The sequence below is a fragment of the Eutrigla gurnardus genome (assembly GCF_963514095.1).
Source record: "Eutrigla gurnardus genome assembly, chromosome: 17".
NCBI lineage: Eukaryota > Metazoa > Chordata > Actinopteri > Perciformes > Triglidae > Eutrigla > Eutrigla gurnardus.
Window position 1 is genome coordinate 14,552,582 of NC_139928.1, and position 23,788 is coordinate 14,576,369.

Sequence of the window (23,788 nt, forward strand, 5' to 3'; positions counted from 1 at the left end):
GTTTGTTTTTCTGTTTCCAATTTGGTCCAGCCCGAGGAACTCCACACTCCGCTCTGTCTCAAACACACCATTCATGACGGCCTGACGTACATGATTACACACAAACACCCACTCACTAACTCTCCCTCGCTCATACATTCCCACACAGACATGTATGCATGTACCCGTGTACATAGACACACACACACACATCAATTTCATTTTCAATCACTTTTTTTTTGTTAACCATGAAAAACAAGCCCTTTAATTTATCTTTCTTCTCATCTTTTATCGTTTTCTGATTTGATGCTGCTAATACCATTTAAAAATGACACGGTGGTCAAACTAATTATTCTTTCTTTGTCTTTCAGTGTTTTTTCTTCTCTTCCGTCCCCAGGAATATGATTGTCTCTGAAAGGCCTTTTTCATGTGTCTCACTGCGTTTTAAGATGTTATGTGGACAGAGTTTTGAGGTCCATGTTCCCCCAATTACAGCACAGAGAGCACATTGTTTCATATTTGACTCGACTGTGCCATCTGAAACTGATTATTTTAGTCCATTTTTGTTGTTTGGATTTCAAATACACAATGCTGATCTTGACATGTACTCATAAAACTTTATCTTGTATCAATACAAACAAACAGATGTGCCAACGGGCTTCTTTTTTTTTTCTCTCCCCCTGATGTATATTGGTTTGTTTTTAGACGTCATGTAGTTTGGTTCCACATTCCATCAATTACTCATGGACAGACAGGAAACCGCACTGTTTTTATTCAAACGCTACATATGAAAATTATAGGTTTATTCAGTTGTTTTGACTGTTTGTGTTTTGAAGTCACAAAGCTTGATGTTCAAAAGATTCTTAGAAATATTCAAGACGGACAGGAAATCAGATATCGTTTTTTACTGGTTTTTAAGTTAAAGATTGTGTGTTTACCATTTACCAATCACGGCAAATAAATAAAACTTCACTGTACAGCAAAGCTCCATCTGAAAACAGCATGATTACACTAGTTTGTTGCTGCATCTGAAAGTTGTTGTTTTGGGTGTGCCTCCTTCGCCTGTGTTCCAAATACATTAATCAGATATGGTAATCAAGAACCCAAAAGCACATTTGCCTTTATTTATTTTATTTGAAATGTGTCCGAAAGTTCTTAATTGGTCGTAATTGTTACAGCACAACTATGTTTGCCCTGGATTCACAGAAAGACAGGAAAAGCTAAAGTAGGTCTTGTTTTTTCCCCCAACAGTTGTTGACTCATCACTACTGCAACATGGATTTAACATCAAAAGCTGAATAAGAAAGAAAAGGAGGCAAAGACGGGGGAAGAGGAGGTACATCTGTTCCTCATTGTTCCTCTAAACACACTATGAAATTACCAGAAGCCTTTAAAATGTTCACAAAATTAGCTTGACATTTACACCATGGGCTGAAAGACAGAAAACGCCTTGTTTTATATAGTTTCATCGCAAGCATTTAAAATGGGATTGTGAAACTGTGCTATCTTCTCTACAAACAGCTGTACCTGTCGGTATGATAGTCACCCCGGCGGTGATGCAGATGCCACTTAGTGACAGCTCCCGTGTTATGACAGCTTGCTGTTAGGTGGACTAATGGAGGAGGGAGGGGGGTAAAAAGGGAAACAATACAGTTTTATACCTTGGCTGGAGAATATTAGAACATGATAGCTCCCGGCGGACCCCACATCAGAAAACGGACCCAACTGTGAGCGGCTGAGGAGCAGCTGACAGTTACTGCTGAGGTCCGTGTCAAAACGGCGCACTGATGGCGGTCTACGGTTACACACGGAATACTTCACGGGGCCTAATGAGTTCAAACGAAGGAGCCAAAATGAAGTTTCAAGCAACAGTTCCTTCGTTCCAGCGCGGTTAACATGAGGGTTCGCTGGAAACGACAAAAGAGCACAGCAGAAGAAGCCGCTTTATCAAGTTTTGTTGTCATAACAGTCGCCATGCCAGCGACTTTTGCTCTGTTGTGAACATCAATCAGAAACCTTGATCAACCAGATCTTTCAGCTGTCTGAGGTTATCGTTGAGGGAGTGGTCTGTCTATTCACTGCTTCCAGCGACGCCCAGAGCTTTCAAGTTTTCCTGTGACAGACGCACGTGCAAATTACTGACACGCCGCCACTTCCCCGTAACAGATATGTTCCTCTTACACAATCACTGTGTACCGTGTGAATCTAGGGCCTATTGTTGGATACACCAGCTCTGGTAACGGAGGCATCCTTCACTCAAATGTGCTCAGCTCATAGTTTTAGAATAAGGGCATTTTTTTTCAATTTGATTAAGTCTATTTAGAGGGCATTTCAGATTTCCCATGGACTGGTTCTTTACCATCTCCTATGACAAAACATCTTGGAATCCGGCATGACATCCAACAAAAGGGACCCAGGTAGACCGAGAGGATTATGACAATTTGACAGCCTTGTAATGGAAACCAACGACCTAAATAAACCGCTCACATTGGCTGCTAGACTTTTTACCATTTCACGTCCACGACTCTGAAAAGGGGAATTGAAACTATTCTTCCTGTCATGTTAAGAATGAGATGATTAAAGTGAGTTCACCTCTAAAATAGCTGTGTGTTTCGGCTTGTTTACTAAATTAAACTACAAAACGCCTGGCGATGGATGATACATGATTTTATTAATGATTTTTAACTGGAAAGAAAACTTTTAACTGCCAGCCCACTGCAGTCCGGAGAGTATCCGCGTTTGCCTGCGAGGACGGCGATAATGTCCCGCCTTGATGTACGTTAGTAGCAGGAAACCAGGAGCTGCATGAATCAACACGGGGACTGTTGATTCTGACCTTGCTCTCCACAGCCAAGACTCTCATACATCAAAAATAATGGAGCACCAACTCTGCTTCGGGGGTAGTTGTAGGCGTAATGGAAGGAACTAGTAGCTGCATAAATCAACATGTTGATTGTTGACGCTTGCCTAGCTGTCTTTTCCCCCCAAAATACGGAAAACAAACTAAAGCGCTGCCAGAAACCCACACACTACACACACACACACACACACTACACACACACACACACCTCACCAGCCTGCGCAAGTCTACCAATCTAGAATAGATTATTTTAAACACACGCACGTACTTAAGCACACACCCCCTGTGTGTGTGTGCGCGTGTGCCATGGTTTGGTTTGTCTGTCTGGGAAAGCTCAAACATTACGTCAGTCACACACACACACACATCCACAGACAGTTATAGACCATGCACATACTGCTACGCGTCACAACGCAACTCTCATGTATACACGCACACACTTTCCACTCCTGGAGAATCGGACGTTTCCTGCAAGCGGCTCGGCCCGACGGTGAAAAAAAAAAAATGTCTGGACAAACTAAAACGCGCACCCGCGTACACGTACAGACACACGACGGAACATTTTCAAGCCACAATGTTGACTTTATATTCCTTTCCAGAGCCCTTCTATCTGCTCGCCGGCCAAGTGAAGCAGCGTTTCCCTGTCGAACACTACCGGGAAGAGAGACCTCTGTGATGTCAGCGCGAGGGGCTGGACTCCAAAATCAATCAAAGCCAAATACCATCTTATTGCAGATATTTCACAGCAGTGAAAACATTCTTTAACAGTTGCGTTACAGATAGCTGTCGTGCTGAAGAGGTTACCGACTTTCCCCCTGATGCGTGCCTTCTGATCCGGCATCTTTCACTTTCCTGGACTTCGGCAAGAAGTTTCCAACGATGCAGGAAGAGATCGAGAACCTGACTAATACCACAGAGTCAGAGTCAAGGTTTATCATTCAGATTCCAACGACCAACATGTGCAGCAAATTATTACTAAATGCAATGCAACTCCAGATCCTATTACTCGTGATCTTTTTGAGGTTTGAGCTCCACGTTTACTTCACCCTCAAACCAAATCTGCTCTAAAAAGGGTTTTCCTGAGACTTTTGGAGGCAGAGTGCCCCGTTGCTAAATTGCAGTTATTCAACAGATTAACCCCAAACATTCACTTTATTCAACTGCTGCCGCTAAAACTCATCGGCTCAGATCCGTTACTTTTCACTCCATGTGCCGTTTTTCTTCACCCCTTATTTCTATCCTTCCCTTCTCATCCGTTCTCATCTGTGAAAGTGAACGGCGTTAAAGCTGCCTCACTCTTCAGCGTTACGCAGGAGAGACTTTTCGCGTCCCGAGAGCACTTTGCTTCATAACCCCGCATGTACAGTGTCTAAAGTGACGGGCCCACGGTGCAATAACACTACAATACTCGAATACATTGTGAGAAACAAAGAGGCATATATTTGATCTCATCCTTCAAGACAATTTAAAAGCCGCTAGAAGCACCAGGCGAGATAAAGCCGGGAGCATTTCCCTATACTTCACAAACTAATCCTGAAAGGGTTTTTATTTGAAAAACAAAAACATGAAGAGTGCTTAAAAAAAAAAAAAAAATCTTATCTCCTAACAGACACATCCCCCCATGTTTTATTCAAATGCACGCATAAAGTGCACCTCGAGTATGGGAAGGCACACACTTGTTATGTTTTACAGGAGGTGTGAAAGTTGTAAATGTCCAAACTGTGGAAATAAGACAAGACGACGGAGGGAGTGGCCGGGCGAAGAGATCCCAGGTTGCAGTTGATCTGTTAAGGCATGCCATCTGCCCTGCTTTCTATCTAATCTACCTAACTCCCTGACTCATCCAAAAGAGAGAGCGAGAGAGAGAGAGAGAGAGAGAGAGAGAGAGAGAGAGAGAGAGAGAGAACTTGTATGTGAAGCACTAAAAAGCCCAAAAGCCATGTTGCAGAACAAACGCCGTGCCCCCTGCTGTGCTTTTCCACCCACCAACACACACACACACACACACACACACACACACACACACACACACACACGCACACACACACACACACACAGGGCCGAAGCAAATTTAACTGTCAGCCGTAAAGTTTTCGACTATAGCAAGTGATCTTTTGCCCCCTTTTCTCCCCCCACTTTGCCTCCTCCCACTCCTTTGCCTATGCAAATAAGGTCCTCGTTTGTCCTTCAATCCATTCCTTCCTTCTTTGTTTATTTCCTTTTCTCATTCCATTTCCACCTCATTGTTCCAAGCGTTTAATACTCTACTTATGTCTATCAAAGCCACGTTTTATTAACTTTCCTGGTGCTTTGTCTCGATTCCTTTCTCTTCCCCTCCCTCCATTCCTGTCTCCGTTTCCCCACTGACCATAGACACCTCTCTTTGTTCCATTTTCCTTATCGTCTCCCTCCTACCACCGCAGAAATGAAAAACTCTCTTCTCTTCTTCTTCTTTTTTTTTTTACATCCATTCTTCCTTAACCCCCACCCCCTACTACCCACACACACATACACACTTCTGACTGTGGGCCTCTGACACCCACCTTCTCCTCCCCCCCCACACACACACAAGTCCCAAAGACCCCCAGATGTGTGCCCCCTTAATTTCCATTTCAAAAAAGAACCACCTCCCTCCCGCCATCATCCATCTATCCATGCATCCACTTGATCACACACACAGCCGACACTTCAAAAACACCGTTACACATGCACACTTCTCAGCAAGTAGACTTCTTGTCTTTTTCATGTGAAAGAAGCAGAAAAAAACAACACACTGACCATGACAAACATCACTCATCGGATCCTTTAAAGGGAAGTGCCAGAGTGTTGAACACCCTTGATCCATACCAACACAAGACTTCCCGTTTCAGAAGGATTTTCTTAAACATGCTGACCATCAAAATTACATGCTGAGGCCAACAAAGCTCTCTGTGGTCTTCAAATGAGGACCCAAAGGTGAGTCCTGGTGAGGTTATCTACTTGGATCATGTTCTAAAAAAGGATGTGATTTTTTTCCTTAAGCAATAATCTATAAAAAGACGTTTTTGAGCACAGATTCATTGCTACAATGGGGAATGTGCAATTAATCCAAAAATGTGACCGAAACCAAAATGATGACTCCCTAACCGACCTCATTTCAGTTACACTGGTGTGTTAAATAAATGTGTTCCTTCATTACTTGAGCTGATTTATGTTAAATAAATACAACTCAGTCACAATCCATCATTTTCTGTGTGTTCAGTACAAAGATTCAACGGGAGATGTCCGCTGTGTGATGACAGAGAATCATGTGGTGATCTGATTATTTTCATATAAAATCTGACAATTATTGTCTTGATTCATTGATTAATTTGATGCTCTGTATGTCAGGAAATTTTGTAAAATGTCCAGGTGAAGCCTTCAGATGATTAATGCTGTCCCACCAACAGCCAAAACCCCCTCAGAAAACCAGAAAATGTCCTTTACTTTTTGTAAAATATAGTGCTAATAGTAGATACCTGCAGAGCTAGGCCAGTTCTCAATGTCTCCGAATGTGATCCGATCATCATTCAAAACCATTCGATAACGTTGCATCACCCCATCACAGGGATTACACTGCAGATAAAGTGCCACTGAAATTCATATGAGGAAAGATCTGCCTGAGCCAACAGGTAGTGACTTACTGCTCAAAGTCATCCGTTTCATTTCACATCAAAGCCTTCCCTACATTATATATGATAGAGGCATAAAACTAAAACTTTTGTCCCAGGACAAGATGCTGCACCTTTAAATCCGCCGATTAAGCACTCTTAACTGCTGTGGGAGAAGATGAATCCCCGCTTTCGTTCGGAAGTTTATGTGGTTTGAAGCGAAGCCCTGAGGGCACCAGCTCAAACTGTCTGCAGGGCTGTACCCTCTCAAGCCCAAAGCTGCTACTGCAGGATGATTTGACAGACAAATCAAGCCCTTGCTCGTCCTGCAGAGGACAGGTGAGACAGTTTGCTGCATCTGAGCACATTTCACCGGTTCTTTCAGATCTGGGCAGAAATGTCAAGCTGGACCAGAGGCAAGAAGGGTAACATCTCCCTGTGCCTCCTCTCCCGCTGTCTCTCTGCTCACGGAGCAGCCGGCCAGAGTGACATGAATAAAATAACACAACGGGCCCGGCTGGACGTTCCTGAAATACAGCTACTTGAGCCCCTGCTTAATCTTTATTTTAATGTTCCTTCTGCAGTCCAAAAAAGAGTCCACACGGCCAGAAGCACGCGCAACAAATCTGCAGCGGCTGGTGTAGGGCTAGTGGCTTTAATGAAAAAAAGAACATACATGTTAGTAGTAGTAGTTTAAATCATAGTTTTAATTTGACGGGACGCCGTAAAAAGTCTGCCCCTTATAACACAAAACGCACACACACACACTAACAGACAGACGCATGCAGGCACACAGAGGGAGGACAAAGACCACTTTGAAAAGTTACTCAGCCACCAGATGTTTTAGCCAGATCCCAGACTACAATACTAATGGGGCTGTACGTGTGTGTGTGTGTGTGTGTGTGTGTGTGTGTGTGTGTGTGTGTGTGTGTGTGTGTGTGTGTGTGTGTGTGTGTGCAGAGAGAGAGAGAGCGGTGGATAGAGAGAGAGAGAGAGAGAGAGAGCCCACAAGCTGCCCAAATGAGTCCCCCTTCCTCGGCAGGTATTCATAACAGGGCAACATGTGCAAATTTCAGATATGAAATAAATCACTTCTTATTTCAGACGATCATAAACGCAAGGTACTCGGGTCCAAGCGTAAAATGTCAGTGTGCATTTACACTTGAAACGAAACTTTAAGTGCATTCTCAGAGCACGTGAATAAGTATTTTCACACAGGTGACACGAACCGTTACTCGCGTTACCGTAAAGGATGAGAGGAAGCGACTCTGAGATGAAGGAGCCGATGTGCGTGTGCAAGTTCGTGGTTTGACTGTTGACAGAACGGTTAACCTTCAGTACAGAAATAAACAATCAGTGAGTCAATTCAATCACAGCCAAAGCGGCGAAAAAAAGACAGATCTGACATCAGCGGAAAGAGGATGATATGTGCTGATAGATTGCTCAAATACTGATATCCATCTAACTACAAAGCTGAAGTGTCTGCAGATGAATTCTCTCCAGTAATGCAGCATAAACATGAGAGGTGGAGCATTTCACATTCATTTCTGATATACAGTCAGAACGGCTGTCATATTAATGACAAATATTGAACTACAGAGGCTTGAAATAACATGCGAGCAGACCACATCCACGTCAAAAATACTGCAGAAAAGCTACAATCAGGCCTCTCATCTGTCGTATAAACCATAACTTGTTGCTTAAACCTAGACAGGTCGATTGTCGGGAAGTTCAACCGACCGTGCCCTCACACCTTTTACCTGATTAGTTCCTGGATAAAAACACATTAAAACAAAACAGAAGAAGAAAAAAACTTCTGCTTGAGAAAAGTCTGGCTGAATTAAGCATACAGCACTTGAGGGATATGGTTCGGCACTCTCTCCATCTGCGCGCCGCACAGCCTTTTCAGCTTCGACACAAAAGAAGCTCACAACATAGAATCATATTCAGATTCATGCCACTTCGTGTCACTGTCACATTTTCCGTAGATCATTTTTTTTACGCTGTCTGGTCTGCCGGGTGAAAACAGGAAGGAATTACAGATCGAGCTGAGCTGAGGAGTGCAGTGTACAAGTGTGCTCATCTCAACTTGTACTCAACGCCACGAGTTTCAGCACATTTTTTACAGTTTGAGGAGTATGTCAGACTATATACTCTCTCTAATCTCTTCTTTATCTCCTCATTATACTGTCTGACATACCACAGGAATACAGTAACGACATACGTGTGCCTACACTGGCTTTTGAATGGATATAATGTTTAAATGAAGTTGTTCTGGGATGGTATCCTGACAGAGACTTCCAGACGTCCCTGTAGTTACAACAAGCAAAGAACTACGGACTAAGAAATGAACCTGAAAATAATCTCCAACAAAACCAGATTCAAGCCCCACATTTACTGTGATGGATTATCTATTTGAATCAAGTTTTTCCTGAAGGCAGTAAACAAGCTTGAATATCCTCTTTTGTATCCTGACACCAGTGAGAGTAAAGTTAAAGAGAGTGGAAATCCATGCAAATAACACATAAATAAATTTAAAAAAAGAAAATGATGTCTCCCGTGCAGAGACTGCAGTGACGTAGGACTATGAATTATAGGAAATAATCACAAATGTCAAAAAGGATTAATGATAAATGTACCTACGAGGTTCTGATGTGACAGCTGCAACTACATTTGGTCTACTCCACAAACCACAACCTCATAAAATACTGATGCTGTGAGGGAAAAAAGCACTTTTTGGATCTCTCTCTAAATTCGTTATTCAAAGGATTCAAAATTAAGAAAAAGGGCAATTCCTCAATAATTCACATCAATTGCAAAATTGGATTCCACTTTTATGATTTTTATTTTGCAGGCAGTTTTGGCTCAATATTATGTTATTATATATACCGTAACAAGTTTTTATAATTAGGTTTAGGTTAGGTTTTACCTTTTAATGTGGAGCTTCATTTTTAAATGTGAAACAATTAAAAAAGTAATGTTTCATTGAGTGTCGCCACAACAAGAACTACAACATAAATCATTCCTACGTTTCAACTTTTAATACGACATCTGAGAGTTAAAAGACTGACGGAATATATTAACAAGTCTAAAAAAAAAAACCCATTCATCATTATCTTATAAGGCAGAGCAAATGCAAATAACTCAGGGCCTCCGAATGTTTCTTATTAAGATCTGTGACACCAACATTTAAAACACATGCAAGTCTGTTTCATTCACATAAAATCTGATCAGACTTCCATGACCAAACACACCCTGTCTACCGTTTCAAGATATTCACAGACACATTTTTCTCCTAATGATAGTCAGTCGTAAACATCTGAGCTCTGTTTTTACTTGGTCCCCCTCCCAAACTGGGACGACACCTGTAGTACAGCTTGGGGAAAGGTGGAAGCTGAAGGCGAGCGGCAACTCAAAAAACACACGTTTGGGACTTGTGGAACTTACGGTTGTATGATTAAAGCACAAACGGCAAATGAGTCCAACATATGGAACGTACAAAGAAACTACCGCTGTGCTGTACGCGTGACAAAATGTTTCCGTGCAACAATACAGTAATATTTGGAAAAAAAACACAATTTTCTCACGATCGATTAATACGTTAATACGAAAGTTAATTCAACGTGGCTTCGGAAAACACATCAACCCACTGCGTTTCACAGAAGGTCAAAGGTCATATGAACAGTGATTGATAACTGGGTGCCTGGGTGCACACAGGAAACATAGGTGTTCAGCACACTGCTGAGTCAAAACACTCAGAGCTCGCAACTCATAACGAGCCAGCAGGTTTCTCAGACAAGTGAGCTTTCGATAGCCCGGGAGCAAAAAGTTGTGTCGATTAAAAGAAAAAAAAAAAAGATTAAATCTTTCTACTGCCACGAAACACAGCACATGTCCATTTCAAACCAATGTCATCTTGTGCATGTTTTACACATTTAACCTCAGGAAGTTACAGGGAGCAAGCAGGTGTTGGGGGGGGGGGGGGGGGGTAATTTGAACATACCGGCCTTTTGGTAACAGCGTAGTCTCTATAACCACAACATCATAATGCTGCCTGTGTCAGCACTTTCTACTGGTATCTAAATCCACTGAACCACCGCTTGTATCAGTCTCCACTGTGTCGTGACAGAAGGATTATTTACTCTCAGATCAAAAGGGAGAAAAATTGTCCCATATTTAGGATTTGTCTGTCCCCCTCCAAAAAAAGAAAAAAAAAAAAGGACTCATTTCACCCTAAATCAAGACCATGTGCTCGTTATCTGAAGCAGGCCGTCTAAAAGACAGACTCATAAGACCAAAGACATAAGAGACAAACTCAAGCCTAAACAAGGCTGTGCTAACCACAGACAGAGAGTGGGGTTGACATTTTGGGCATTTAGCAGACACTCTTTTCCAGAGTGACTTCCAGTAACTGCAACAAGAAGAATCAGCTCAAATCCACGTATCACCCACGTTACAAGCGGCTCAAATAAAGCAATTAAAAAGCCAGAACAATGTGCCCAGACAGTAAAAATAACTTCAAAACAATTGTGTCCTTGAGATACGAGCAAAACAAGAAAGTGTGTAATATAGAGCTACAGAGTTATAAGCCAAGAGAGCCAGAAGCCTTGCAAAAAAAGCTTTTTTTTTCTCTCCCTTTAAATAAACTATCCGTGACAAATGGATATTTTCCTTTATCTGAACAGCAGGCAGAGTTGAGATGAATAACGGCTGATTGCTCTAATAGATGCTATCTTTTTCTGCTTATTGGAACCAGTGAGAGTTAACACAGTTCATAAATACATGGGAGTTGTGCGTCCACATATAGAACAATACTTAAAAACATCCTACTCCTATATGTAGAAACTCCTATATTTGTATCTTCTTAAGTTTAAACGCTACAGAATCTGCTTTATAGCTCAAAGTGCCCGAGAACAGGTTTTTATAATCACGGGAGATGTTCGGTAAATGTCAGCTGTGAACACTTTTGCTGTATTATCCGAGCAAAGCTTTTCTGTACGACACATGACAGATCAAAATACACAAAAGAATAAGCCGGAAGGAAAACTTAAATAAAACCTTAAAATTAAAAATCGCTCCTTAATTCCTAAACTGCTCTATTTAGCTAATTTAGATTTTTAGATAGGCTGTTCTCTCCTTTGATCAGGGAGGCAACTGTTTCCACTTTCACACACTCATCTGTGGTGGGCAACAGGTCGGTGAATGGGAATACTTGCTAGCATGTTGCCGTGCCGTTCACCCACAGAACACCAGACTACAGAGCAGAAATAACGAGCCAAGATCAACCGAAATCCGGCCTCTGTTACTCGCGTTGAACGTTATTAAAAACAAAGAAGCCGAAAACAAGTCACGACGCTCTGAGAAAGGACACGCGTCAGTCCGGAGCACAAGGAGAAAGACAGCAGCAACTGAGTGACTGAGGTTATGGCAGGAATTATTACTTGCACTCTGTAAAGGCAAATCAAATACATAACCTCACCCTAAAGTTTTATCAACTTCTGTCCATCCTCTCACCGTTCTATCCTCTGCCGATGGTGAGGTTATTGATTTGACTTGGTCATATTCAGGTTTCTACAACATCTCCAGCAAAAAAAAGCATGTGAGCTGCTATATTTGTATTGTATACAAATTAGCTTTCCACACTTTCTTTGCCTATAATTAGGGCTGGGTGACGTGGCAAAAATCTTAGTCTATATGGAATAACCACATGGCAAAACCCATTTTTGTATACGTGACAAATAAAAAGTCTTTCTCATTTAATCAAAGACTTTATAGCTAAACTGTTTCAAGTGAAATTATCAGGGGAAAAAAATACAATGCCTACGTTTATGTGCGTGCACAGAAATACAGATTAAGACAGTTCTACCTAACTGAGGTTGAGTAAGTGTGTGCAATTATCAATTTAGAGAACACAATTGTGTATCACCATATATGATTTTATCAATTGAAATTAATTATCATACTGAATTTTACCCCAGCCTCTAACTATAATTTGCACCAATATTTGGACTCCCAACACAAGCTTGAAGAAAACTACGTTGCATAACAAACTTGTCTCTTTCTTTCCCAAAATCCTTTATGAACCACGACACTACGAGGCAGTAAAATCAGTCACATGTCCACCCATGAAATCACAACAATGTCCCCCTCAGTAAGCCGCTTGGACCGGGTTAAAACATTCTCCTGCGCTCCATCTCAAACCGGCCCTTTTTACCCCCTTTGCAACGCGGCGCCGCTTTGAAAACGACCAAAGACAAATGCATGGCAGCCCACAAAATCACTACAGTTGTTCCTCATGTCTTACAGAACATCAAACCATCAATAAAACACAGGAGATACATTCCAGCTAGTTGAACAGGACATTTCTGACTTCCCTCACTCCATGTGTTCTCTCTCTCTCTCAAAACTTTCTCTCTTCCCAGTTTCACCGCAGAGACTTCACATATTGCAGCCATATGAGTAAGCCATGGCTAGCTCCACGGCACATACGGACGCACACACACACGCACACACACACACACACACACAGGAAAAAGTGCTGTGCTCTCTCTCCCACTTGGTCTCACACACACACACACACACACATACGGGAAAGGGTTTTACAAGCAGAGGTTCTCTTTAGGAAGTCGTCAACTGTTTTGACGTTTAATAGCAGCTACGAACAAGGCCGTAAGATACAATAATATCCAGTGTCTGGAAAGAGGAACATTTTAAGTTATACAGCTAGATCGAAACACTGCTAGATCACACTTTTTACGTGTTTTAAGTGGTTTGTAAAAAGTTTAACAAAGCTGTATTACATGCACGATGATTCAGAGGAAAGAGCGGATAATACACGAGGCCGGCGGTTACTAAGGGAAACGTTAACATTAACAGGCAAGATGGACATGACAGGACAGAGCAAAGCAAAGGGAAATGTTTCCAAGTAAATGTAAAAGTTGATGTCGGTTAAAAGCACTTACTTAGGTGTCATTGTAAATATGCAACTACTGGATTCAAATCAGACGTGTGAGGTTAGCAAATAAATTACAAACCAGCAGAAAAACCTGCTTACATTGATAGGAATTTGTGGAACTATAAAAAAAAGAAATGCCACCATGATGCAAAAGTTTTAACACCATTTGAAAAAGCTACAAATGGAGCTGCACGTGATATAAATTAACTGAACTTTAACCGAGACAGAAATGTTTCTATTCGAAAACTTTGACGTCAACTTTGACAATGTGACTTAGTCCTTTGTTTTTTTTTTTTAAGTGATTAAAAACAATGTAATAACCCTAAATCTTACAGAAGACGTGTGACTAACATCTCGCTACCCCTCATGTTCAGTCATGTGCTTAAAAAAATAGTCTGAACAAATAATGCACAAGTTTTGCACAAAAGTTTCATGAATGACTTTGCTCATTTGAAATTTTTCCTCCCCACAGTTTTGAGAGACGCATGTGCCTGCCGCTGTGGCCCGAGAGCACAAAACTTTGCAAAAGTTGACAGATAATATTTTGTAACTTTTCAGGAAACGTCGGAAGCAAGAAGGCGTTTAAGATCATCGATTCAAATCTACGTTCAAGCATTTTACCTAAATTTCTGCTAGACGCTGAAAAGCTGTAGAAGATGAAGCGATAAGTAGATTTACAATTGTTCAGTGGAGCCTCTTCATAAAACACAAACTGTGGGTCAGAGTAAAGTTGTTTTTTTTTCTCTCTCTTTTTTTTAATTCCGAGGTTATCTGTTGAATAAAAGTCGGTCCACACATAAGCAGTTCTTTAGGGGCCAGGACTGGAGGACTGTGAAGGACTATGTAAAAAGCTTCCTTGCAGTGTGTGCCTCATTGTGCAGGCTTTCACATACTCTGCTCTCCCCACAGAGTTGTCATGCCTACCCGGCTCCCTTATCTCAAAGGAACATCACAGTTTCTTACGACAGGGGGTGAGGAGGGGAGAGGAGGAGGAGGAGGAGGAGGAGGGGGGGGAGACTTTTTTTCAAAGTTGAGTGGAAATGCAACTCAGGCTTCCCGGCATCACTCATGAAGAAGAAAAAAAGTTCAAGCAACAACAACAACAACACGTTAACATATGAGCTAATAAGTGCTCAAGCTGATAAGAGAGGATGTTTGGGGGTCTTTTACGACGATTCACCCCATCCACCATGCGCTCGTGAGCTTCCCCTAACAATGAAAGAGGTGCAAAGAGAAAACAGCGCCATATCGGCTGTAAACCACTTTGACAAACGCAACTCCTTTCATCTCAGTGTCACTACTTTTCCCCCACGTTTTTTTGTTTTAAGCCCCCCTGGTTTTTAAGAACTACAAGCATCTCAACTACGTTCGTCTTTAGCCACGAAACTCTCTTTCCCTACAACGGTGCGTCACTTCGGAGGGGACCGACACATCTGAACTTGGCGTTATCGAGAATAGCAATTAGAAAAAAAAGTTATCAATGAAAACAACAGTTTTTTTTTTTTAAGGAAAAAAAAGAAGAAAAGTGGCACGCGGGCGGTTACACGAGAGCTACTTTCGCGGTGACAAAATCACACCGGCTTCTTAGCAACTCGAGTCGAGGATGCCGCTTATCGGTAATTAATGTCGTACAACAACAACAAAAAATAACAAGAAACAAAAAACTTACAACAACAACAACAAAAAAACAACAACACAAACCTACTTGGTCACTCCAGGTCCACTTTTGCCGTTGACTTGAAAACTCAGTCTTAAATCAAAGCAGTAGCCGTCCCCCGGTAGCCCCCCAATTTGTATTTGTGTAGCGTTTGGGTGTTCTAACCTAAATGTAAATTGCCATGTGAATTCAAAGCGGTGCTGTTCTTTTTTCTCCCCCCTCTCTCTCTCTCTCTCTCTCTCTCTCGCTCTCTCTCACACTCATTCAGCAGATCCCTCTTTCCTTACCGACGCTGCTCAGGCCGTTAGTTACATAAGACGCAAACCGACTGCTGCCCGTCGTAAAACTACCAACGGCTAACAGCAATATTCGGGTCCCGTAAACGCACCACGGAGAGCCCGGTTTCCCCTCTCGAGACGAATACAAATTCTCATCTTCCCACTTGTCCGACAGCATGCAGTTCGCCATCTACAACTCCAACCGTGCATCGCCGATGCATTTTTTTTTTTTTTTTAGTGTGTTGTAAGCCGTTTACAATGCCTCTGCACCAACTACTAGTGCGTGGTGTGCGTTCGTGTGTTTCTCTTGGTGCTGCTTACCTGTTGATCAAAAATAAGCATTAGCCTCTTTTTCTCTCTCAGTGTGTGTCTCTTTCAGCAGCCTGTTAAGATGGTGGCTGGCTTGGCTTGGCTGGCTTGGCTTGGCTTGGCTGGCTGCTTCGTCTCTTTGTGGGGTTTTTGTTTGTTGATGATGTCGGACGGGGTGACAGTGTCTTGGCTGTCTCTCTTTTTTTTTCTTTGGTCTGAGAGGGAAAGAGAGATAGTTAAGGCTTCGCGGCACGTAACAACGTTAAACTAGGCTGATACCGACTGGTTAGTGAGATTGGCTCTGGTATTGCAATATTCCGATGTTATAGTATGTTATTTAGCCGCCCGGAGCCCGGATTTGCTGGCCACAGCGAACCAAAGCAGAGCAGCTCGTTATCTGTTATTTTTTTTGGTTCAGACTAGTGTTATCGCTTTGCTGTGACAGGACCTCTCTGCCTGTCTCTCTGTACGCTGTGGGCATTACGTCAGAGGAGGAAGACACAGCAGCTCTATTAATATCAAGAAGCCACCCGAAGACCGGCTCTTAAAGGGACACACACCGTAATCTCACTCATTTGTGCAGTTAATACGAAACCAAATCAACTACTCGACTAAATGAAGAACGCTGACTCTTAAAGGGACACACACACACACCGTAATCTCACGTATTTATGCAGTTAATACTCAAACAAAATAACTACCACGACTAAATCAAGAGCACAGACTTTAAATGTGATATTTTATTTACACGGTTAATACTAAAAATCAACTACTGCATTAGGGCCAAGACCATTGACTCTTAAAGTGACACAGTGGCACCGTCATCTCAATTATTAACACTATTAATACTAACCAAAAATGTTATTACTAGAAGTTACACCGTGACTACAGAATCAAAACCATGAGTGACACACAGTGTAGTCTGAATAATTCGCATAAAAATAAATCCGCTCTCCTCCATGTTCAGAAAAGGGCTTAATATATTAAATGTATTTTCTACTTTCTAAGAAAATATCCACAAATACATATTGAGTGTTTTGAATCCCACATTGTTTTCGCTGTTATATTCTTTTTCCTCTCCCCTTTCATTAGGGCCCCACTGCCTTATGTTGCATTACACATGAGCATGCTCTGAAGTTAAAATAAATGTATATCACCCTACTCTTAGCCCCATGAAAGCACTCCGCTCTGTTACAGCATGAGAACGAAAACATATTTGGACTCGCACGTCCACAGCACCACTAGTGATGAAAAAAAGTCTTCAATGAAAACACACTGACTCAAAGTAGTACCATCATCTAACAAACGGCAATAATGTAGTGTTAAAATATTAATACCAAAATACTAATACACTAATAATGTACATTAGCAGCAAAATGTATTTAAATATAACAAATAAACGTTTTGAAGAATGACATCTTCAGATTGTTGAATGACAGGTGATTCTGATTCATACCAATGGTATCCTTTCTGCACAACAAGCCCAAGGTCATTGGAATTAATTAGACAGACACTGATGCTTCATATAAACATATTTAAACTAATTCATTAAATTGAACATGTTTTTGAACACCTCTGAAGTGTTTGAAAGTTTACTGTATAGTGTATTTGCATACAATCTTGCATCGTTTTACTGGTAAAAGTTAAGATCATTTAATAAATCCTTAGAATTATCCATATACATATCTCTTACAATATAGTGTTACCAAACATTTAAAACACAACTCAAGCTTTCACTGCCTCAAAATACATAGAAAACTAAAATGAAGCTCTTATAGCAGGTCCACACTTATATCTTAAATGAAAACCTTCGGCAATCTGATTGTTAAAAAAATTAATCTGAACAAATGTGATGTGTGTTTTTTTTCTTCTCTACACTACAAGATCAAAGGTGCATACAAATTAATAACTCTTATCTGGTATCACTACCTATTTACCAGAGGGCAAATGAAACATGGGCGAGCGGGATCAAAAGCTCAATCAGTAAGTGGATTCATAAAATGATAATTGAGGTATTCTTGGGCAGCTGGTGCATCTACTAGGAACCTCTGCAGATAAAGTATAGGTCATGTTACAACTCTAACAATGGAAATTATGTGCAGTTTTTAAAGTAAATACCATTTAAAATTAACTCAGAAGACAATAACGCAACAGCAGTTTAGGGATTATTGTCTTATTTCATTGTCCAATTTGTGCTAATGAGAATATAAATCGATGATTGTGAGCTTGCTACATATGCTGTTAATGCTTTGGCTGTGTTCTGGACACACTGCATGAAGACGCAAAATGCAGTTCAGCACACCAAAGCATCAGCTTGTTCCATTATCCAACTTCTGAGTAAGAAAATTGAACGCCAAAAAAACAGAGACGGCTCCCCTCCAAATTAAAGTTACGTGTTTTGAATCGCGCTGGCTGCTGCGGTCAGTTTAAGCAGAGAGCATGTTTTTGGCTAAACTAAATAAATAACCAAGCTAAATAATAATGCTCTGGCTCTACCGCAGCAGTCTGAGCTGCCGGTGCATTCATAAAGTCAAACGTCTGCGTGTTTGTGGCCTTGTTGTGTGCATGACTTTACCAAGGTAACCTTTCCACCCAAACACTGGTTAAAGTGTTAACATGTCCATTAGTGGAGCTACCTATTAGCTTCAGACAATGTTGTAGCATTAGCTAACAAACTGAAGTCCAGAATCGTTATACAGCTGGAACTGTTCTGTAAATGGTAAACGGTGTTGAAATAGTGCAAAAAATAATGATGCAAAAGTAAATATGGAATGGAAAAGGTGCAGTAGTTAGATGCTATGTTAGTACATCCTACTCAAATATACAGCTACATTAATGTGGATGTAAACACCATCAAGGTGAACTGGAAATCTTTCTTTCTGCTTTACATTTACCAAAACTTATTTTATTGTGTTTGCGATATATTTATTTGAGTTTTTCCTTCTACATGACACAACGCTCGTGTCGCTTGGACTGAAGTGAACTCTGAAAGTCTCTGTCACTTTTGCTGATCTGTTATCTCTGTGCCCTCGTGTCTCGCCTCATCGGTTCCATCTACAACTTCCTGGAAGGGAAGCTCACATTCTCCAAACCGGTGTTGGTTCAGTTCAGCTTCTTCCCCGCGAGGCTGCAGCGTCATCTGCTTTGTTGAAACGGGTCACTGACTATCAGCTCAAGAAAATAACCTCCCAAGCCATTCCCATGCTTATCTCAACTAAACACTGGAACACGATTGCAACATCAAACATATTGAACCATACACCGGTATAACATCCCAACTGGTTTTCAAACTAACTTGTTTCCCTTCGCACGCATAGTGTTTAGCAAACAGCAGCAGCTGCAGTCTGCCAGTGTTGCCAGATTGCTTTGGGTTGATCTTAAAGAACAGGTTTTTGGGCGTATCTTGGGAAAATACCTGAACATTTATCAGCCATGGACTTGAGGCAAAAAACATTGATGAATATTTCTGGGCATTTTCTGTTTTAGATCAAGCCAGAATAATATGTTACCTGGATGCTAATATACCTGATCACCATGCGACTGGAAGCAGATCAACGGTGAAAGTCCAGGAGGCTTGCAGTGCAGCGGACACAGGAGGACCAGAGCGTGTAATCACCAGAAAGACAGTCATCACACCATCAACAAGGTCTGTTTGCACAGAAGTAATACTGCTGTGATGTGAATTCACTTATTAAAGGTAAATATTGCCTGAACATTACTCTTGTACCCAACCCAGTGGCTTATTGGTGATCAAGATAATCGCAACAATATATCTGTCATGCTCTTCTTGTGCATGACATTGCATCTTTAATCTGGTGATAAGACATCTGATGTGTCACAATAATTTAGCCTGTGTCAAGGTAAGTAAAACATTGTTCAGATCTGCAAACTCACAAGAGGTGACAAGGTGACGTGTGTAAAACGATGTCATAAAATATGACCAGCAAGACCAGAAACACATAAAAAGTTTGACTTACTTTATGAATGTGGCTCCCACTGCTGCGGTTAAATTAACCATCAATATATAATATTTACTTTGAAATCTCCAGCGTGTGTAACAGAAGTTATGAATAATGTTCATTATTTAGGTTTGTTTATTTATTGAGTTTAGCCAAAGATTCTCTTTAATTTAGCTATCTTTAAATTGACCGCAACAGCCAACACTTTCCAACGTGCAACTTTGACTTTGAAGCTGAGCCGTTTCTGTTGTCTGACCCACGAGTTCCTTACTCCGTTTCATTGCATAAGCTGAATAATGGAACAAGCTGACGCTTTGGTGCGCTGAATTATATTGCATGTCTTCATTCAATGTGACAGTAACACAGCCAAAGCGTTAACAGTGTTTAGGCAGCATCGAAGATTTAGCTCACACACTTCAACATACATTTGCATTAGACTGACATTTTCCATTATATATCGTGAGCACGGACCCACAGCGTAGTAGGGGTCAAAGATCAGACGATGTTAGGACGGCAGCATTCACAGCCTCTTGTTAAGGTGGAATGATTACACATGAGGAGAGCGTTTCTTGTGCTGGTTTGCTGTTGAATCGTTAAAAAAAATGATGCCTTACGTCTTTTACGAAACACTTTTCCCTGACCTGTCACGAGGTCAAAGAAAGATGTGAGGAAATCACAAGGACTAAGGGAAAGACTGGGAGAAAAATGAGTACAGTGACAAACTTAGCGGTGTACAATTCAATCATTGTTCATGTCCTCAATAGAATCACACCTCAATGGTGTGTCGCTTTACATGTTGCTGCCGCAAAGAATTCTGGGACGGCATTATCTCCTTTCCTTTCATAAAGGATGCCCCAGTGTATTAAATGCTAAAGGAGAGAAGACAGGGAGCACTGAAGCACCTTTATAGAGAATCCCAGCGCTCATCATAGCTGCCACTCAACATTCCTTTTACTCCGTTAGGGACCTTCGGAAACAAAATAAGACCATTCGTCTGCAGCCCATGTGTTGTTCTCCCTGCCTCAGGTGAGATCATGTGACCTCTTGATTGCTTCTGATGATTGCTGAACATAGGAGCCAATCTGCAGAACTTTTAATCAAATTTGATCTGATTTAACGGATGCCTTAAGCCACTTTACGGTGTCATGAGTGCGTGCAGATGTTTACTGTGGGGGGGGAACACATGGAAAGCAAGCCACATAAGGACAAGATTAATGTTTTGGAAGGCTATTGCATATTCAGTCGGGCCTTCAGACTTTTTATGGTGGTCATAATATAAAAATAATCAAAGAATAGTTAACAGGAATGTTGTGGGGGGAGAGTGACATAAATAATGAATATGCCCTTGTTAGCTCGGTATGAAAACCAGGCCGTTGGCGAAGTCTCTCACCCTTCTCTTCTCCCGTTGTCCCTCGGGGAGAAAAGGGACTGTGAACTTTTTTTACTTTCTTTTTTCAAAACACTGCCCTTCAAAAGCCAAAGGTAAGAATTTTTTTGCTAACAAAGGCAATACCGCAGCCCGCAGGCAAACACACGGCTGGATCCACCACCTTCTGAGTGCTGCAGGTTTTGCACGGACCACAGAGGAGAAGTCACATTGAAGAAATGATACACCTGCCACCTGCAGCAAGCCTCGCACATAAAACCTCCCATGGATTTATTTTTGAAATGTCCCATTTTATTGCCTTCCTCCATGTTTTCCCCTGTCCCATAGTTTCCTTTTATTATTTAAAACTAATATTGTCCTGTTGGTAAAGAAAATAGTTTTTTCCCCTGCACTTAACAACGGGAGGTCTATAAGGTAACATACACTATAGTGCAGCAATCTCACTTGATGACACCCGTAAAACGTGTCTGTCAAGACTTGTTGGTCACAACCATCAATGTGTTTGAATTGCTGTTAGATTAAAATTGCCACAGCCCTATTTTTCTGTGCCTCCTCAATGTGGTGTTTGAAATATACTGGACTGATCTGGTTCACCTCATCATCGGCAAATCCTTCGGTAGGGGATAGGATATTGTGTGTTTTCTCTGCATGGGTTTTAGAATAAAATTAATCAAACCAACACAATATTTTTAAATCCAGGAAATAGTGTGAAATAGTGTTTTTTTTAAAGGGCTGATCGCGTTTTGGTAAATTGAACTAATGGGCGAAATCCATGCAACATAATTGATCTTAAACGTGGATTCATGATACAGGCTAAAGTAGATTTCTCTATTGTAGAATGCACCAGAGTTCCTACAAAAAATTGAATGTACAGCATGGATACAACTGGAATAATAGTGAATGAAATGAATGATCATGAGCTTTGGAGACATGTGTGGTGATGTGATGATTGCTTACTAATTCAGGGGTGTTGGGTGAGAAATGTTTAAGCTTGGCTTGACCACATGAACAAAGGAGTCCGATGAATAAAAGTGACAAAAAGTTCTCATTGCTGTATTACAATGATATGTAGTAAATGGACTAAAATGGCAAGCCTTAAGGTGCAAATGTCAGCTGAAATGATATTCAGCATTTACAGCAGCAGTGAAAAAAAAAACCCACTGCATGTATTTTGCTAATAACAAGGTCAAGTGAAAAGAAAAGCCTTTGGCTCTTCCGTTTAATAAAACAAACGGGGAAAAAGTCCTCCGTGGCCTCAGATCAATGCGGTTCTCATCTTTATAGACTGGGACGTAGCTGACCTCAATCAGGGAACACAAAGAGGACGAGGAATGAGCGCCTATACATAAACAGCAAACCTGTGAGAACAAGAGCACATATAGAGAATTCCATTTTCGTACTTTCTGTAAGCATTAAATACTTTTTTATTTCTCAAGTTTCGACACAAACAGAGTCAAGGCTTGAACAGCAGTTTAAAAGAAATACGCACAACACAGATGTACAAAACACAAGAAGTCTGTGAGAATGTCTTTATTGATTGAAGAGTCAGAAAAAAAAAAGTAGAAGCGTCTAGTCTCCAGCTACCTGTTGCTCTAACTGATAAAATCTGCTGAAGCGGGGATTACAGACAGTAAATTATCCATGAAAAGGCAAACCGTGTTATTCTGTTAAACAATGATGATTTTGTCATGGATGATGTTTAATGACCTTCTCTATGTTAAATAATAAATCCATCCATCTGTGTCAGAGTCTACCATGCTGTGCTGCTTACGTTTGTCTTCTCCTCTTTCCACACTAGTTTGTCTGGAGGCAGATTGCTGATTTTTTCCAGTTGGTCAGTGCGGCTCACTGGCAGACGCCTGTCTTGTAGACGGGCACTTCCTTCAACAAAGAGGTTCCTTCAGCTGCTTTTTCTCCCACAACTGCCTGGTGTTTTTCACATCTTCTTCCGTTTTGATTGTTAAACATATTCGGGCATTCTGCTTTTATTAGCCACGTCGAGGTATCTGGAGAAGAGCAAAGTCTTCAGGTCAAAACGTGGACATTGCTTTTCACCAGGACATACCACCCTACCTTTACTTTGACTTTGTTTGTTGTCAAATACATTATTTACCATTATATAACTCATTCATACTCATGACCCTTACATTCCCTCTGAAATCCCCTGTTAGACTTTATTTCCCAATTCTACACCGTGGCAACAGCAAACAGCAAACTGAATAATGGTGGGAAAACATGTAAGTGGAGGTTTAAGGAATACCAATGGGATCATTTTAGATTTGTATGTGCCGTGTGGTTAAAATGTTTTAGTCCACCGAATAACAAGTCAGCGTTCAATTTAATAGAAACCGTGAGATATTCCTGGTTTTAAATGAATGGCATAATCATTTCCAGATAAATCAATTAAGAACTAAAAAAAAAAAATAACCCAGAAAGACTCCATTATATTCACCACAAATACCCCCCAAAGTCCAGCTCAACAACTATCAGCCAGACTGAAACTTTTATTTTTTTCTTCTTCTTCTTCTTTTTTTTTTTTTTACCAAGCCTTCCCGAGGCAAGATTGACTTTCAAGTTCAATTCTTGCCAAGTGCTTTATCTGCAAGCTGAGTTGGACACACAAGCCAAAGAGTTGAGACTGAAGAAACGATGACTGTTCCCCATGGTGGTCCAGCCAAAGGATTGTTGCCAGTATCATGACCACAGCCATCACGATCAATGGAAGGAATGAGCCAAAAACCCATGGTTACAATTTCTATGTAATTGTGCCTTATC

The 23,788-nt window shown here is 41.2% G+C and overlaps 1 protein-coding gene across 2 annotated transcripts in view; it reads right to left on the bottom strand.

Annotated features, from left to right (window-relative positions):
- The window catches only part of trps1 (trichorhinophalangeal syndrome I), a 93,878-nt gene extending 77,689 nt beyond the window's left edge, over nt 1-16,189 (bottom strand). Inside the window, exons 1-2 of one of the 2 annotated variants that reach the window (XM_084033043.1) lie at nt 15,341-15,541; nt 15,125-15,299 (exon numbers count right to left, since the gene is read on the bottom strand). The gene's annotated coding sequence lies outside the window, so the exon portion shown is untranslated. Of the gene's footprint in view, nt 1-15,124; nt 15,300-15,340; nt 15,542-15,679 lie in introns of those variants that run through there. The other variant, XM_084033044.1, reaches the window with a different exon arrangement.
- Nucleotides 16,190-23,788: the final 7,599 nt, after the last annotated feature.